The following is a 17,010-nucleotide window of genomic DNA, read 5'->3' as shown; positions in this document are numbered from 1 at the left end:
AGCCCACTCCCTCTGGGCACCACACACCTCCCCACAGTCCACATCCTGTAAGCACCATGCACCTCCCCACAGCCCACACCCTCTGGACACCATGCACCTTCCCCATAGCCCACACAAACTGAGCACTGAGACCACCACCCCACACATAGCCCACAAACTGGGCACCATGCACCTCCCCACAGTCCACACTCTCTGGGCACCGTGCACCTCCCCACAGCCCACACCCTGTAAGTACCATGCAGCTCCCTAAAGCCCATGCCCTCTGGGCATCATGCCCCCATTCCCCCCACAGCCCACACACTCAGGGCATGATGCATCCCTCCAGCCTATTCACTCTGGACACTATGCACCCTCCTGTCCCACAGCCCATGTGTACTGGCACCCCACACACACCACAGCTCACACACCCGGGACTCCATGAAACCCCTAACACCCCGCACACTCTGAACACCCAGCCCACACACCCGAGGCTCTGTGCATCCCCTAACATTCCCACACACACTCCAAGAACCCAGCCCATACATCTGGGGCTCCGTGAATTTTCTAATGCCCTGCACACTCTGAGCACTCAGCCCACACAACCGGGGCTCTGTGCATCCCCTAATACCCCCCCCACACACACACACTCTGAGCACTCAGCCCACACATCTGGGGCTCTGTGAATTCTCTAACCCCCCACACACTCTGAGCACCCAGCCCATACACCCAGGGCTCCGTGAAACCCCTAACACCCCGCACACTCTGAGCACCCAGCCCACACACCCGAGGCTCTGTGCATCCCCTAACATTCCCACACACACTCCGAGAACCCAGCCCATACATCTGGGGCTCCGTGAATTTTCTAACGCCCTGCACACAACCAGGGCTCTGTGCATCCCCTAATACCGCCCCCCCACACACACACTCTGAGCACCCAGCCCACACATCTGGGGCTCCGTGAATTCTCTAACGCCCCACACACTCTGAGCACCCAGCCCAACAACCAGGGCTCTGTGAATCCCCTAACATCCCCCACATTCTGAGCACCCAGTGTGACAGATTTTTTGGAAAAGGGCCCTATGTTTTTTTTAGAATGGCTGCAAAGAAACCAAGATTTTTTTTATAATATTTTATTTTAATATTTTTATAAAGTTTAACTGCTTAATTTTTTTTAGCTTTTGCAGAGTTAACTTTTTATTTTATGTTTTAATTATTTGTTTATTTTTTAAAATGACACCTTAATTAACTTAGATTTTACCATTTTAAATACTATTTTAGAGATTTGAATTTTTTATGTTTGCACTTAATTGTTTTTTTTTTACTTTTTCTATTATGCCCTTAGGGCTTTTAACCTGTTTTTAATTTTTTTTATTTGTAGCCTGCCTGCTTGTTTGGGCCTGGGGGTTTTTTTTGTTTGTTTGTTTTGTTTTGTTGGTTTTTTGCTTGCCTGCTTGTTTGGGCCTGATTTTGGGTTTTTTGCTGCACTGTTTTTTTTTAATGGACATAGGCTTTGTTTTACTACCAATTTAGCAAGGAGGGTGGGCTTTTTAACTAGCCCCCACCCCTTTTGTTTGTTTTTTTAAATATTTTTTGCATAGGTGCTACTACTATTTGCTTATATTTTTATATTTTTTAGGGTTGGGTTTTATGTAGAAAATATTGCTTGAATATATTTTTTATGATTTTTTTAATATAATTTTGTTGTGCCCACAATTGTACAAAGCATAAAAGTTTATACTAATTTTACAGCTGCCCCCAAGTTTTTACTTTTTTGCCTTTTATACTTGGCATACAGGTTTAATAAATTTTGCCAAGTATGCACGCTTTTTTGAAGCTTTGTCACAGACCCCAGGGATTGTATTTCACCTTGGTGAGAGCCCTCTCCAACCAGGAGGGGTTTTTACCCCCTTTGAAAGAGGAAACAGGGTTTGGTTTTGTTTTTTGCTGCCTTTTTTGTGGCACAGGCATTAAGTTTACCAGCTTTTTGTGACCCCAGCGGGCTGGGCAGCCGGACTTTTGTGTTTGCACTTTTTAATGCCTGTGCGTTTGTCTTTGACCGCCTTGTTGATGCCATTGCCCATGACTGCGGAATTCCCGAGTCCGCAGATACCCTTTTGTTTTTTAAACATGTTACAATTTCTTGGTACTGCTTTTAAAAATTTTTAGTTACTTAAGATTTTACGCTGCCCAAGCCAGCACCGGAGCTTACAATGTGACCCCACTGGGCCAGAGGGAGGAATGCTAAGCTTTTTTTGTATTATTTGGCCTTTAGCACTGAGGGTTTATACACCCCATGCAAAAAACCCCCTGGGGCAGAGCGAGAAATTTGAAGGGTTTTTTTTATGTGTAGTTATGCTACAGCAGAGGGTGTATGCACCGAGAATTTTACCAGCATGGAGAGAGGATTGCTAAGCTTTTTTTTATTGCCCTGCTGTCATAGGTTTGTTCCCCACTTTGAACTTTAGCGTCCACAAGATGGGGACCTGCATGGACTCCTCTAAACTAAAATCCTAGTTTAGATCTGGTACGCTGCCACCAGCCAGTTTGTTAGTGTCTGGCACACTCCCTGTTCCCCCAAACTTTCCCTGGGGAACACAGATCCAAACTCCTTGAATCTCAACACAAAGGGAAATAACCTATTTCCCCCACCTCCTTCCCCCCTCCCCTCTCCTAGTCCTTAGGAGAGATACCTTGATTCAAACTTATTGAATCAGACAAAGAGGGATTCACTTTTCCCCCCTCCTCTTCCCCTGAAAATCCAAACAAGGGAAGAAATCAATCAAGCTCTAAAAAGAAAAAGATTTTATTAAAAGAAAGAAAGAAAGAAAGTACACTATCTCTATAACACCAAGATGGAAAATATACAGGGTCTAGCTATAAACCTGGAGAGGCTTCCCCCCCCCCCCTCCTTTCTCAGAATAATCAAAGTAACAGCAAACAGAAATAAAGATATTTCTTCAGCAAACACACAATTGCAAATGTAGAAATTAATTATAAGACTAAACCGCCTTTCTAATACTCACTATACTGAATAGAAGAAAATACTTCAGGAAAACTTGGAGAGCTTGAAGATATGTCTGGCCTCTCTTAGATCCAAAAAGAGAATGGCAACCCAAACAAAGGACACAGACAAAAGCTTCCCTCCACAGAGATTTGAAATTATCTTGTCCCCTGATTGGTCCTTTGGTCAGGTGTCCGTCAGGTTACTGAGCTTGTTAACCCTTTACTATCTGTTTATGACACGCCCCCCAAATCGCAGACAGTAGGGTAACCACACTGGCTGTGATTTCTTCCTAGAACTTTAAAAGAAACAGATTAATAAAAACACCTGCACCATTACATATACTACTAAGTATGTAAACAACAAGATTTTTCACATTTCAAGAACACTTTTTAACCATTTGATTCTGGGAAACTTTCACGAGAGAGTGCATCAGCTACTTTGTTGGAAGCTCCTGAAATGTGTTGAATTTCAAAATCAAAGTCTTGGAGAGCTAAACTCCTTCGGAGAAGTTTTTTGTTGTTTCCCTTGGCAGTATGAAGCCACTTTAGCGCAGCATGGTCGGTTTGTAGCTGGAACCGCCGTCCCCAAACGTATGGGCGTAGCTTTTCCAGGGCATACACAATGGCGTAACATTCTTTTTCACTGATGGACCAGTGGCTTTCCCTCTCAGACAGTTTCTTGCTGAGAAACACGACAGGATGGAAGTTGTGATCCGGTCCTTCCGCTCCTACCCCACGCTCAGATGCATCGGTGGTTACTAGGAAGGGTTTGTCAAAGTCCGGGGCCCTTAACACAGGGTCAGACATGAGTGTCACCTTAAGCTGGGTAAAGGCTTTCTGACACTCCTCAGTCCACTTAACTGCATTTGGCTGTGTTTTTCTGGTTAGATCAGTTAGTGGGGCAGCGATTTGGCTGTAGTGTGGTACAAATCGCCTGTAATATCCGGCCAAGCCTAAGAAGGATTGGACCTGTTTTTTTGACCTTGGGACAGGCCACTTTTGGATAGCCTCCACCTTGGCCTATAGGGGGTTTATGGTTCCTCGACCCACCTGGTGCCCTAGGTAAGTCACTCTGTTTTGGCCTATTTGACACTTTTTGGCCTTAACAGTTAGTCCTGCTTGCCTGATGCGCTCAAAGACGGTTTCCAGGTGTTCTAGGTGTTCAGGCCAGGAATAAAAAAAAATGGCCACATCATCGAGGTCGGCAACTGCACATTCTCCCAATCCTGCTAGTAGACCATTTACCAGCCTTTGGAAGGTGGTGGGTGCATTTCATAGTCCGAACGGAAGCACATTAAATTCATACACCCCTGCATGGGTGATGAATGCTGACTTTTCTTTGGCGGGTTCATCTAGTGGTACTTGCCAGTATCCCTTGGTTAAATCTAATGTAGAGATGAACTGGGCACGTCCCAGTTTCTCCAATAGCTCATCGGTGCATGGCATTGGATAGTTGTCGGGGCGAGTTACAGCATTTAGCTTACGGTAGTCCACGCAAAAGCGTATTTCCCCATCTGGTTTGGGAGCTAGAACCACTGGAGATGCCCATGCACTGTTAGAAGAGCGGATGATACCCATCTCTAGCATGTTTTGGATCTCCCGTTCAATAGCAACTTGGGCATGCGGTGACACCCGGTAGGGTGGGGTTCTAATTGGGTGAGCATTACCTGTGTTAATGGTGTGGTATGTTCGGTCAGTCCGTCCTGGGGTGGCTGAGAACCTGGGGTGGCCTTGATCTGTTGCCGCTGTAGACGTTCCAGGGTTGTGGAGAGGGTCACCTCTTCCACACCACCATTACTTTTCCCTTCGTAGTAGACACCTTCAGGCCACTCAGCGTCATCTGCTCCCTGGGCTGTAAACTGATAAACCTGTAAGTCTCTGGAATAAAAGGGCTTTAGAGAGTTAACATGGTACACTTTAGGCTTTAAGGAAGAATTAGGAAATGCTATGAGGTAGTTAACAGCTCCCAGGCGCTCCTGGACCGTGAATGGTCCTTCCCATGACGCTTCCATCTTATGGGCCTGTTGCGCTTTCAAGACCATAACCTGGTCTCCTACTTTGAAGGAACGCTCTCTGGTATGTCTATCATACCAGGCCTTTTGCTCTGCTTGAGCATCCTTTAGGTTTTCTTTAGCAAGGGCCAAAGAATGGCGGAGGATGTTTTGTAGGTTGCTTACAAAGTCCAGAATGTTAGTTCTTCTTCGAGTGATTGCTCCTATGCATTCCATGTAGGTGTGCGCGCCGCACGTGCACGGCTCTTCGGAACATTTTTACCCTAGCAACTCCGGCAGGCCAGCTGGTGCCCCCTGGAGTGGCGCCGCTATGGCGCCTGTTATATACCCCAGCCGGCCCATCCACTCCTCAGTTCCTTCTTACCGCCCGTGATGGCCAGTTGGAACAGTGGAGTGCTTCTTTACCTCCACAGCCCTAGCGTTTTCTCCGTTCTTTAGCATAGTTCGTTAACTTAGTTTAGTTGCTTGTTTAATTGAATAAGTTTAGTTAGTTGTAGTATTAGTAGGGAATTAGAGGGATTAACCCCTCTTCTTCCTCAACCGGTGCGGGCTTATGCCCAGGGCACCGGGATTCAAGCCCTGTGCGGCTTGCCAGCGGCATATGCCCGTGGGTGACCCGCACGACTCCTGCCTGCGCTGCCTCGGGGAGTCTCACAGAACTGATAAGTGCCCGATCTGTGCAGCCTTCAAGCCCCGAACGAGGAAGGAGCGGGACTCTCGATTGAAGCAGCTGCTCATGGAGGCTTCGCTCCAGCCTCCCGCGCCGACACCACCGGCGCCGAAGTCATCCTCGGCATGCAGCGCACCGGCGGCACCGAGCCGCCCCGGTACTGAGGCCTCTCGACACCCGGCACCGACATCCCGGCACCGCTCCCTCTCCCCAACGAGGAAGCTCAAGACGCCGAAGACGGCCTCAAAACATCCTCCAAGGCCATTAGCCCAGCCACCTCCGATACAGACGGTTCAGGCTGTGGCGGTGCACAAACCATGCACGGTGCCGCCGACTCCGGCACCCCAGAGGCCGTCGAGTCCGGCACCACCCTGCTCCCCGGTACCAGCCGAGGTTGAGCTGCAGCTCCCGTCCACGCCTGAGGCGTTTGAGACGGCGAGAGAGCTTATCGAGCTCGCAGAGGCTCCGAGCCTCCGGCCCCCGGCACCACCGGTGCGGGCTGTCCAGTCGGTGGGCAAGCCGGCAATGATACGGCCCCCAACCCCCGACAGACGGGATGGACGGCGCTCCAAATCTCGGACCCGGTCCCGATCTCGGAGACTGTCACCACCACGCCGATCCCGATCCCGGCGCCGATCACCGTCGCGGCGCCGCTCCCCGTCCCGGCGCCGGTCGCAGTCCCGGTACCGTTCAGCATCGCGGTACCGGTCGCACTCCCGGCGCCGTTCCCGCTCCCGTTCCCGGTCACCGAGTCGCCGGCACCGCTCTCGATCACGGTCCCTGAGTCGCCGGCACCGCAGGAGATCCGGCTCCAAAGCCCATTCTCGGCACCGAGACTCCCGGAGCCGCTCCCGACGCCGTCGGTCACCGTCGCAGTCGAGCGCCCGACGCCGTTCGAGCTCCCGGCACCGTCGGTCGAGCTCCCGGCACCGTCGGTCGAGCTCCCGGCACCGCAGCGCACGCCGGTCCTGCTCTCCGATCCGGTACCGCGATGACCAGCACCGAGCCTCGGCACCGCTCAGAGTCCTGCCACCAGCATCGGAGACACGCTCGGGTGTCGCCTCAGCTCCACCCTGGCCCTCCCGTCAGCCCTCGATCGCTTCTCCCGAGGGCAGTGCTGCTGACTTTGGAGCCGAGTCCCAAGGCCGGGAACATGGACCCCATCAGTGGGGATTTTGGGTTCCCTGGGACTACCATGACCCTCGAGCGCTTCCCTTTCCCCCGAGGCAGGTGGGAGTGCAGCGTCGGGAGCCAGAGGCCACAGTCAGCAGGCCGCCCCCATCACCGACGGGAGAGACCACATTGCCACAGGATCCGACTCAAGATCCAGGCTCCGTGGCGGCTGAGCACCTGTTGGAGGAGCAGGCTCCTGACGACGTACTCCCAGGTCGGTCCTCGTCATCTTCTCCGGACGAGGCAGTGGCGGGGGCATCCACGACCGACCCCCCGCCTGTTGATTTACGGGCATACCAGGACCTTCTCCGCCGGGTGGCGAAGGCCATTAACCTGCCCGTCGAGGAGGTCCCGGAGGACGAGGACCCAGTGACTAATGTCATTGGAGCGGAGGCCCCGATGCGGGTGGCCCTGCCCTTTATCCGGATGATACAGCGTAATAGCACTACCATCTGGCAGTCGCCGTCGTCGGTCCCCCCCACGGCACGTGGGGTGGAGAGGAAGTACTCGGTCCCGCCCAAGGGGTACGAGTATTTGTACATGCACCCAACTCCGGACTCTCTGGTGGTCCAGTCGGTAAACGACTGGGAGCGGCATGGACAGCCTGCGGCAGCGCCGAAATCTAAGGAGGCACGGCGCATGGACCTGTTGGGGCGCAAGGTTTATTCAGCGGGTGGTCTTCAGCTCCGAATCGCGAACCAGATGGCGCTGCTTTCCCGGTACACCTTTGACATCTTGGTGTCCCTGGGGAAGTTTTCGGAGCTGACCCCGCCAGCCTCACGCCAAGAGTTCTCGGCGCTCTTGGAAGAGGGCAGGAAAGCCTCCCGGTCCTTAATTCAGGCTGCCCTGGACTCTGCTGACTCGGGAGCCAGAACCGTGGCCTCCGGGGTGACTATGAGGCGCATTTCGTGGCTGCAGTCCTCCACCTTGCCGCCTGAGGTGCAGTACACCCTCCAGGACCTCCCTTTTGACACCCAGGGTCTCTTCTCAGACAAAACTGACTCTAGAATCCAGACCCTGAAGGATGGCCAGATTGCCATTCGTACGCTGGGCATGCACACGCCAGCTACCCAGAGAAGGTCATTCCGTCAGCAGCCCTACCGGCCCTTTACCCAGGCCAGGTCAAGGCCTTTTAACAGTCGCCGTACGGCGTTACACCGCCGCAAGCTGTCGGGGAGCAGGCGTAACCAGGCCCAGGGCCCTTCCAAGGCCCCTCAAGGTCCCAAACAGGCCTTTTGATGGGACGCCCGGGGACGGCCCATCAGTCTCAGTCCAGGATCCTACCCCGTTATTTTCCTACCGTCTTTCCCACTTCCTCCAGGCATGGTGCTCCATAACATCGGACAGCTGGGTCCTCAGTACCATCCAGCACGGTTACCGCCTTCAGTTTATTTCGCCCCTCCCTCCCACCCACCTTCCCTGTCCCTCTTCAGGGACCCCTCTCACGAGCAAGTCCTCTTACAAGAGGTCCAGACTCTGTTGAGCGTGGGTGCCATAGAGGAGGTTCCGCACAGCAGGCGGGGCAGGGGATTTTATTCCAGATATTTTCTCATCCCCAAGGCGAAAGGAGGTCTTCGTCCCCTCCGGGAGCTCAACAGACACCTGTGCAAGCTCAAGTTCCGTATGGTCACCCTGGGGACCATCATTCCTTCCCTGGATCCAGGAGACTGGTTTGCCGCCCTCGACATGAAGGATGCATACTTTCATGTGGCAATTTACCCTCCCCACAGACGCTACCTGCGTTTCGTGGTCAACGGCGAACACTACCAGTTTGCGGTACTGCCCTTCGGCCTATCCACCGCACCAAGGGTTTTCACCAAGTGCATGGCGGTGGTTGCCGCAGCCCTCCAACGGCGTTGAATACATGTCTACCCATACCTCGACGACTGGCTGATACGCGGACCATCCCAAGAGCTGGTAGCGGATCAAGTGGCCGAAATACTGTCTCTGTTCCGGTCACTAGGCATCCTTATCAATGCCGAGAAGTCCTGCCTGACTCCAACGCAAAGAGTGGAGTTCATAGGAGCGGTCCTCGACTCCAACTTAACCAGGGCCTGCCTTCCTCATCCTCGGCACCAGACCATAGTCTCGATCATACGGGACCTGCATGCCTTCCCCACAACGACGGTGCGGTCCTGCCTACGCCTACTGGGTCACATGGCAGCGTGCACGTTTGTGACCGCGCACGCGAGGCTGCGCCTTCGCCCATTCCAGATTTGGTTGGCAGCGGTGTACCGCCCCCATCGCGACCCCGTAGACATGGTGGTGACGGTCGCAAAGCCCACTCTCCAGACGCTCAAATGGTGGCTGGACCCGAAGGTCGTATGCGCAGGGGTCCCGTTCCGCCTTCCTCGCCCGTCGGTCACCCTAACCACAGACGCCTCGGCGCTAGGATGGGGTGCTCACATGGGCGACCTTCACACGCAAGGTCTTTGGTCGGCTCAGGAGCTCTCCCTCCACATCAACGTCCGGGAGCTGAGAACGATCCGCTTGGCATGTCTCGCCTTTCGGTCCCACCTGCAGGACCGCTGCGTAGCGGTGTTCACAGACAATACGACAGCGATGTTCTATGTGAACAAGCAGGGCGGAGCCCGGTCCTCCCTACTCTGCAAAGAAGCGATGCTCCTGTGGGACTTTTGCGTGACCCACTCGATTCGCCTAGAAGCGTTTTTTCTGCCAGGAGTACAGAACACGCTGGCCGACCACCTCAGCAGGTCGTTCACCTCCCACGAGTGGTCCCTACACCCAGATGTGGCCCACACAATTTTCCGGAGGTGGGGGTTTCCCCAGATAGACCTGTTCGCCTCCAGGGAGAACAGGAAGTGCCACAGGTTCTGCTCGTACCAGGGTCGAGCTCCGGGATCCCTGTCAGATGCATTCCTCTTCACATGGACAGATCACCTCCTCTACGCATTCCCTCCGTTCCCGCTCGTGCACCGGGTGCTACTCAAGCTTCGGAGGGACAGGGCCCGCGTAATACTCGTCGCTCCGGCCTGGCCGAGACAGCACTGGTACACCCTGCTGCTCGAGCTCTCGGTTCGGGATCCCATTCCCCTCCCGCTATGGCCGGATCTCATCACTCAGGACCTCGGCAGACTTTGTCACCCGAACCTGCAGTCCCTGCGTCTTACAGCTTGGTTCCTGAGTGGTTGACCCGCGCAGAGAGGGACTGTTTGGCGGCAGTGCAGCGAGTCCTGCTCGAAAGTAGAAAGCCGTCGACGCGCTCTACCTACCTCGCAAAGTGGAAACGTTTCGCGATCTGGTGTGACCAACGAGGCCTTAACCCATTCTTAGTCCCCATCCTGACCATCCTGGACTACCTCTGGTACCTTAAAGACCAAGGTCTAGCGATCTCCTCCTTGAAGGTGCACCTGGCAGCCATGTCGGCGTTTCGACCGTCTATGGGTGGTCGGTCCATCTTCTCCAACGAGATGGTTTCCTGATTCCTTAAGGGCCTCGATCGTTTGTACCCGCCGATACGTCGTCCTACTCCAACGTGGGATCTGAACCTGGTTCTGGCCCAGCTTATGAGACCACCCTTTGAGCCCCTGGCCATGTGCTCTCTGCTTTATCTCTCCTGGAAGACAGCTTTCCTCATGGCGATTACATCGGCCAGACGAGTGTCTGAGCTCCGCGCCCTGACGGCCATTCCACCGTAAACCGTCTTCCATGGTGAGAAGGTGCAGCTTCGGCCACACCCAGCCTTCCTTCCTAAAGTGGTATCGGCCTTCCATCTCAACCAGGAGATCTTCCTTCCGGTCTTCTTCCCGAAACCGCACGCCTCATCCCGTGAGCAGCAGCTCCACACCCTGGACGTTCGCCGGGCCCTCGCTTTTTATATCGATCGGACGAAGCCCTTCCGGCGTTCGACCCAGCTGTTTGTGGCGGTTGCCGATTGCATGAAAGGCGAGCCGGTCTCCTCGCAGCGAATTTCCTCCTGGGTGACGTCATGCATACGGACATGCTACGAGCTTGCTCGCGTGCCACCATGCCGCTTCACCGCTCACTCAACCAGAGCTCACGCCTCATCAGCCGCCTTCCTGGCCCATATCCCTATCCAGGACATCTGTAGAGCGGCCACCTGGTCTTCCGTTCACACCTTCGCTTCCCACTACGCGTTGGTGCAACAATCTAGAGACGATGCAGCCTTCGGCTCAGCAGTCTTGCGCTCTGCCACGTCTCACTCCGACCCCACCGCCTAGGTAAGGCTTGGGAATCACCTACATGGAATGCATAGGAGCAATCACTCGAAGAAGAAAAGACGGTTACTCACCGTAGTAACTGTTGTTCTTCGAGATGTGTTGCTCCTATCCATTCCAGACCCGCCCTCCTTCCCCACTGTCGGAGTAGCCGGCAAGAAGGAACTGAGGAGCGGACGGGCTGGCTGGGGTATATAACAGGCGCCATAGCGGCGCCACTCCAGGGGGCGCCAGCCGGCCCGCCGGAGTTGCTAGGGTAAAAATGTTCCGAAGAGCCGTGCACGCGCAGCGCGCACACCTACATGGAATGGATAGGAGCAACACATCTCGAAGAACAACAGTTACTACGGTGAGTAACCGTCTTTTCTTGGAGAAGGTGTAAACCCCTCACCAACTGTAATGGCCCCTTAACCTCGTGGCCATACACAAGCTCAAATGGTGAGAACCCTAAACTGGGATGTGGTACAGCCCTGTAGGCAAACAGCAACTGCTGCAACACTAGATCCCAATCACTGGAGTGTTCATTTACAAATTTACGTATCATGGCCCCCAAAGTTCCATTAAACCTTTCCACCAGGCCATTGGTTTGGTGGTGGTACGGGGTGGCAAGCAAGTGATTCACCCCATGAGCTTCCCACAGGTCTTTCATGGCCCCTGACAGGAATTTTGTTCCCGAATCTGTAAGAATGTCGGAGGGCCAACCTACCCTGGCAAAAATGTCCGTTAAGGCCTGGCACACAGTTTTAGCCCTGGTGTTGCTTAGAGCTACTGCTTCTGGCCATCTGGTAGCAAAGTCCACAAAAGTGGACTGGGGGTCTTCTTTGGGAAAGGACCCATAATATCCACAGCTACTCGCTGAAATGGGACCTCAATTATGGGGAGTGGCTGGAGAGGGGCCTTGACCTGATCTTGGGGCTTTCCTACCTTTTGGCATACCTCACAAGACCGGACATACTTGGCAACGTCCTTGCCCATCCCCTCCCAGTGGAAGGACTTCCCCAACCTGTCCTTGGTTCTGTTCACCCCAGAATGACCACTGGGATGATCATGGGCCAAGCTTAAGAGCTGCTCCCGGTACTTAGTTGGAACTACCAACTGTTTTTGAGGATGCCAGCCTTCCTGGTGTCCACCAGAAAGAATCTCCTTATATAAAAGTCCTTGTCTTACAACAAACCGGGATCGGTTAGAAGAGCTGAGAGGCGGTGGGTTGCTCCATGCCACCGCCCAAGCTTTCTTAAGGCTGTCATCGGCTTCCTGCTCAGTCTGGAACTGTTCCCTTGAGGCTGGAGACACCAGTCCCTCCGTAGACTGTGGACTTGGGCTTGGTCCCTCTGGAAGCGATGTAGGTGATGAGGTTGTTTCCGTTGACTGTGGACCGCTCTCCGCTGGTGCACTAGGTGATATTTCAGGCTCTGGCTGAGCCTCTTGGGTAGGGTTGTCTGCTGCTTCTGCCAGTTCACGCCCGCTGGCGCCCTCTGGCGATGGGTTTGGAGACGGGTTTGCAAGCGCTGGCGTCAGTGCTGGCAATGGTTCTGCCACTGGTTGTCCTTCCAGTTCCGGGTCTGGGACTGGATGTACTATGGCTGTTGTAGTTGTTGGCATGGGATCTGGTTCCACCACCTCTGTCTGGGTCTCTGGTAACACAGACGGGGCCCTGGTGGACAGCTCAGGAACAGGGATGAGAGTGGAAGCCTGTTTGGCCTGGCTGCGGATGACCACTCCCCACCTCTTGGCCAGCTCCACCTGGTTGGCCAAGTCTTCCCCCAGTAGCATGGGGATGGAAGAATTGTCATAGACAGCAAAAGTCCACTTTCCTGACCAGCCCTTGTACTGGACAGGCAATTCAGCTGTAGGTAAGGTTACAGATTTTGATATGAATGGAGAAATTGTGATTTTGACCTCGGGGTTGATGAATTTTGGGTCCACTAAGGACTGGTGGATAACTGAGATGTATGCCCCGGTGTCTCTCATAAGAACATAAGAACATAAGAACATAAGAAAGGCCGTACCGGGTCAGACCAAAGGTCCATCTAGCCCAGTATCTGTCTACCGACAGTGGCCAATGCCAGGTGCCCCTGAGGGAGTGAACCTAACAGGCAATGATCAAGTGATCTCTCTCCTGCCATCCATCTCCATCCTCTGACGAACAGAGGCTAGGGACACCATTCTTACCCATCCTGGCTAATAGCCATTCATTTAGCCATGAATTTATCCAGTCCCCTTTTAAACATTGTTATAGTCCTAGCCTTCACAACCTCCTCAGGTAAGGAGTTCCACAAGTTGACTGTGCGCTGCGTGAAGAAGAACTTCCTTTTCTTTGTTTTAAACCTGCTGCCTATTAATTTCATTTGGTGACCCCTAGTTCTTGTATTATGGGAATAAGTAAATAACTTTTCCTTATCCACTTTCTCAACATCACTCATGATTTTATATACCTCTATCATGTCCCCCCTTAGTCTTCTCTTTTCCAAACTGAAGAGTCCTAGCCTCTTTAATCTTTCTTCATATGGGACCCTCTCTAAACCCCTAATCATTTTAGTTGCTCTTTTCTGAACCTTTTCTAGTGCTAGAATATCTTTTTTGAGGTGAGGAGACCACATCTGTACACAGTATTCGAGATGTGGGCGTACCATGGATTTATATAAGGGCAATAATATATTCTCAGTCTTATTCTCTATCTCCTTTTTAATGATTCCTAACATCCTGTTTGCTTTTTTGACCGCCTCTGCACACTGCGTGGACATCTTTAGAGAACTATCCACGATAACGCCAAGATCTTTTTCCTGACTCATTGTAGCTAAATTAGCCCCCATCATGTTGTATGTATAGTTGGGGTTATTTTTTCCAATGTGCATTACTTTACATTTATCCACATTAAATTTCATTTGCCATTTTGTTGCCCAATCACTTAGTTTTGTGAGATCTTTTTGAAGTTCTTCACAATCTGCTTTGATCTTAACTATCTTGAGTAGTTTAGTATCATCTGCAAACTTTGCCACCTCACTGTTTACCCCTTTCTCCAGATCATTTATGAATAAATTGAATAGGATTGGTCCCAGGACTGACCCTTGGGGAACACCACTAGTTACCCCTCTCCATTCTGAGAATTTACCATTAATTCCTACCCTTTGTTCCCTGTCCTTTAACCAGTTCTCAATCCATGAAAGGACCTTTCCTTTTATCCCATGACAGCTTAATTTACGTAAGAGCCTTTGGTGAGGGACCTTGTCAAAGGCTTTCTGGAAATCTAAGTACACTATGTCCACCGGATCCCCCTTGTCCACATGTTTGTTGACCCCTTCAAAGAACTCTAATAGATTAGTAAGACACGATTTCCCTTAACAGAAACCATGTTGACTATTGCTCAAGAGTTTATGTTTTTCTATGTGTCTGACAATTTTATTCTTTACTATTGTTTCAACTAATTTGCCCGGTACCGACGTTAGACTTACCGGTCTGTAATTGCCAGGATCACCCCTAGAGCCATTTTTAAATATTGGCGTTACATTAGCTAACTTCCAGTCATTGGGTACCGAAGCCAATTTAAAGGACAGGTTACAAACCTTAGTTAATAGTTCCGCAACTTCACATTTGAGTTCTTTCAGAACTCTTGGGTGAATGCCATCTGGTCCCGGTGACTTGTTAATGTTGAGTTTATCAATTAATTCCAAAACCTCCTCTAGTGACACTTCAATCTGTGACAGTTCCTCAGATTTGTCACCTACAAAAGCCAGCTCAGGTTTGGGAATCTCCCTAACATCCTCAGCCGTGAAGACTGAAGCAAAGAATCCATTTAGTTTCTCCGCAATGACTTTATCATCTTTAAGCACTCCTTTTGAATTTTGATCATCAAGGGGCCCCACTGGTTGTTTAGCAGGCTTCCTGCTTCTGATGTACATAAAAAACATTTTGTTATTACCTTTGGAGTTTTTGGCTAGCCGTTCTTCAAACTCCTCTTTGGCTTTTCTTATTACACTCTTGCACTTAAGTTGGCAGTGTTTGTGCTCCTTTCTATTTGCCTCACTAGGATTTGACTTCCACTTTTTAAAGGAAGTCTTTTTATCTCTCACTGCTTCTTTTACATGGTTGTTAAGCCACGGTGGCTCTTTTTTAGTTCTTTTACTGTTTTTCTTAATTTGGGGTATACATTGAAGTTGGGCCTCTATTATGGTGTCTTTAAAAAGGGCCCACGCAACTTGCAGGGATTTCACTTTAGTCACTGTACCTTTTAACTTTTGTCTAACTAACCCCCTCATTTTTGTATAGTTCCCCCTTTTGAAATTAAATGCCACAGTGTTGGGCAGTTGAGATGTTCTTCCCACCACAGGGATGTTGAATGCTATTGTATTATGGTCACTATTTCCAAGCGGTCCTGCTATAGTTACCTCTTGGACCAGCTCCTGCGCTCCATGCGGTAACCTTCTTCCCGCCCACTCTCAAGGTTTCCCTGTGCTCCGGGGGTATTTGAGAGATATCTGGGCCTGGGGATCCTTGATGTGATGATGGTGTAATGGACTGTACTCGATTGGGGTTCTTGGGGCAGTTGGCCTTTATATGTCCCAGTTCATTACATTTAAAACATCGTCTAGCTGACGGGTCACTGAGCCGAGGTGGGTTGCTGGAGGCTGGTGAGGTGGGACTGAAGGTGGTTTGAGGCTTTCCTTGAGTTGTAGCTGGGGTCTTGGGTGGCCCCCGGTGGTAGGATTTATTGTCAGCTTGACCCTTGTTATATTCGCTCCCTTTGATAGTAGCTTTTTTTCTTTTCTGCTAGGACCATCCATTCGCCTCCAATTTCCCCTGCCTCTGTTACATCCTTGGGCTTTTTATTTAGGATGTACCATTTTATTTCCTCAGGAATACCATCTAAGAACTGTTCCATTTGCATCAGGTGGGCCAGATCTTCTAGAGATTGAATCTTTAGTCCTGACATCCATGCATCCCAATTCTTTCTAATGTAGTAGGCGTGTCTGGGGAATGACACATCTGGTTTCCACTTTAGGGCTCTGAACCGCCGATGGGCATGTTCAGGTGTTAGCCCCATCCTGATTCTGGCCTTTGTTTGAAACAGTTTATAATTGTTCATGTTTTCCTTAGGCATTTCAGCTGCCACTTCTGCTAAGGGTCCACTGAGCCATGGCCTCAGCTCTATCATGTACTGGTCTTCAGGGATGCTGTACCCATGGCAGGTTCTTTCAAAATTTTCCAAGAAGGCCTCAGTGTCATCACCTGCCCTGTAGGTGGGAAATGTCCTGGGATGGGGAACAGTGCCTGGAGAAGGGTTGTTGGGGTTGGCAGGAACATTCTGCTTAGCCTTTTCTAATTCCAGAGCCTGCTTCTGGATTTCTAGTTATTTTTCTTTTAACTCCATTTGTCTCCTGTGGTCAGCCTCCCTGGCTTGTTGTTTCTCCATTTCTCTCTTGTGAGCAGCTTCTTCCCTGGCCATTTCTGCATTAAAAGAAAAGGATTTTATTAAAAGAAAGAAAGAAAGTACCCTATCTCTATAACACCAAGATGGAAAATATACAGGGTCTAGCTATAAACCTGGAGAGGCTTCCCCCCCGCCGTCCTTTCTCAGAATAATCAAAGTAACAGCAAACAGAAATAAAGATATTTCTTCAGCAAACACACAATTGCAAATGTAGAAATTAATTATAAGACTAAACCGCCTTTCTAATACTCACTATACTGAATAGAAGAAAATACTTCAGGAAAACTTGGAGAGCTTGAAGATATGTCTGGCCTCTCTTAGATCCAAAAAGAGAATGGCAACCCAAACAAAGAACACAGACAAAAGCTTCCCTCCACAGAGATTTGAAATTATCTTGTCCCCTGATTGGTCCTTTGGTCAGGTGTCCGTCAGGTTACTGAGCTTGTTAACCCTTTACTATCTGTTTATGACACCTGCCATACTACGACTGGGGGTATACCCATTTGCAACTTTTTTTTTTTGCCATCCAGATTGGACTGTGGTGGA

At 51.0% G+C, this 17,010-nt stretch overlaps 1 protein-coding gene across 3 annotated transcripts in view; it reads left to right on the top strand.

Moving 5' to 3' along the window:
- Window positions 1-17,010, top strand: part of DCHS1 (dachsous cadherin-related 1) — a 158,817-nt gene that overhangs the window by 127,184 nt on the left and 14,623 nt on the right. The window lies entirely within an intron of this gene.

Source organism: Mauremys mutica, chromosome 1 (assembly GCF_020497125.1).
Source record: "Mauremys mutica isolate MM-2020 ecotype Southern chromosome 1, ASM2049712v1, whole genome shotgun sequence".
Taxonomy (NCBI): domain Eukaryota; kingdom Metazoa; phylum Chordata; order Testudines; family Geoemydidae; genus Mauremys; species Mauremys mutica.
The sequence above is the reverse complement of the archived record's forward strand: the minus strand, read 5'-3'. Positions and strand labels throughout refer to the sequence as shown.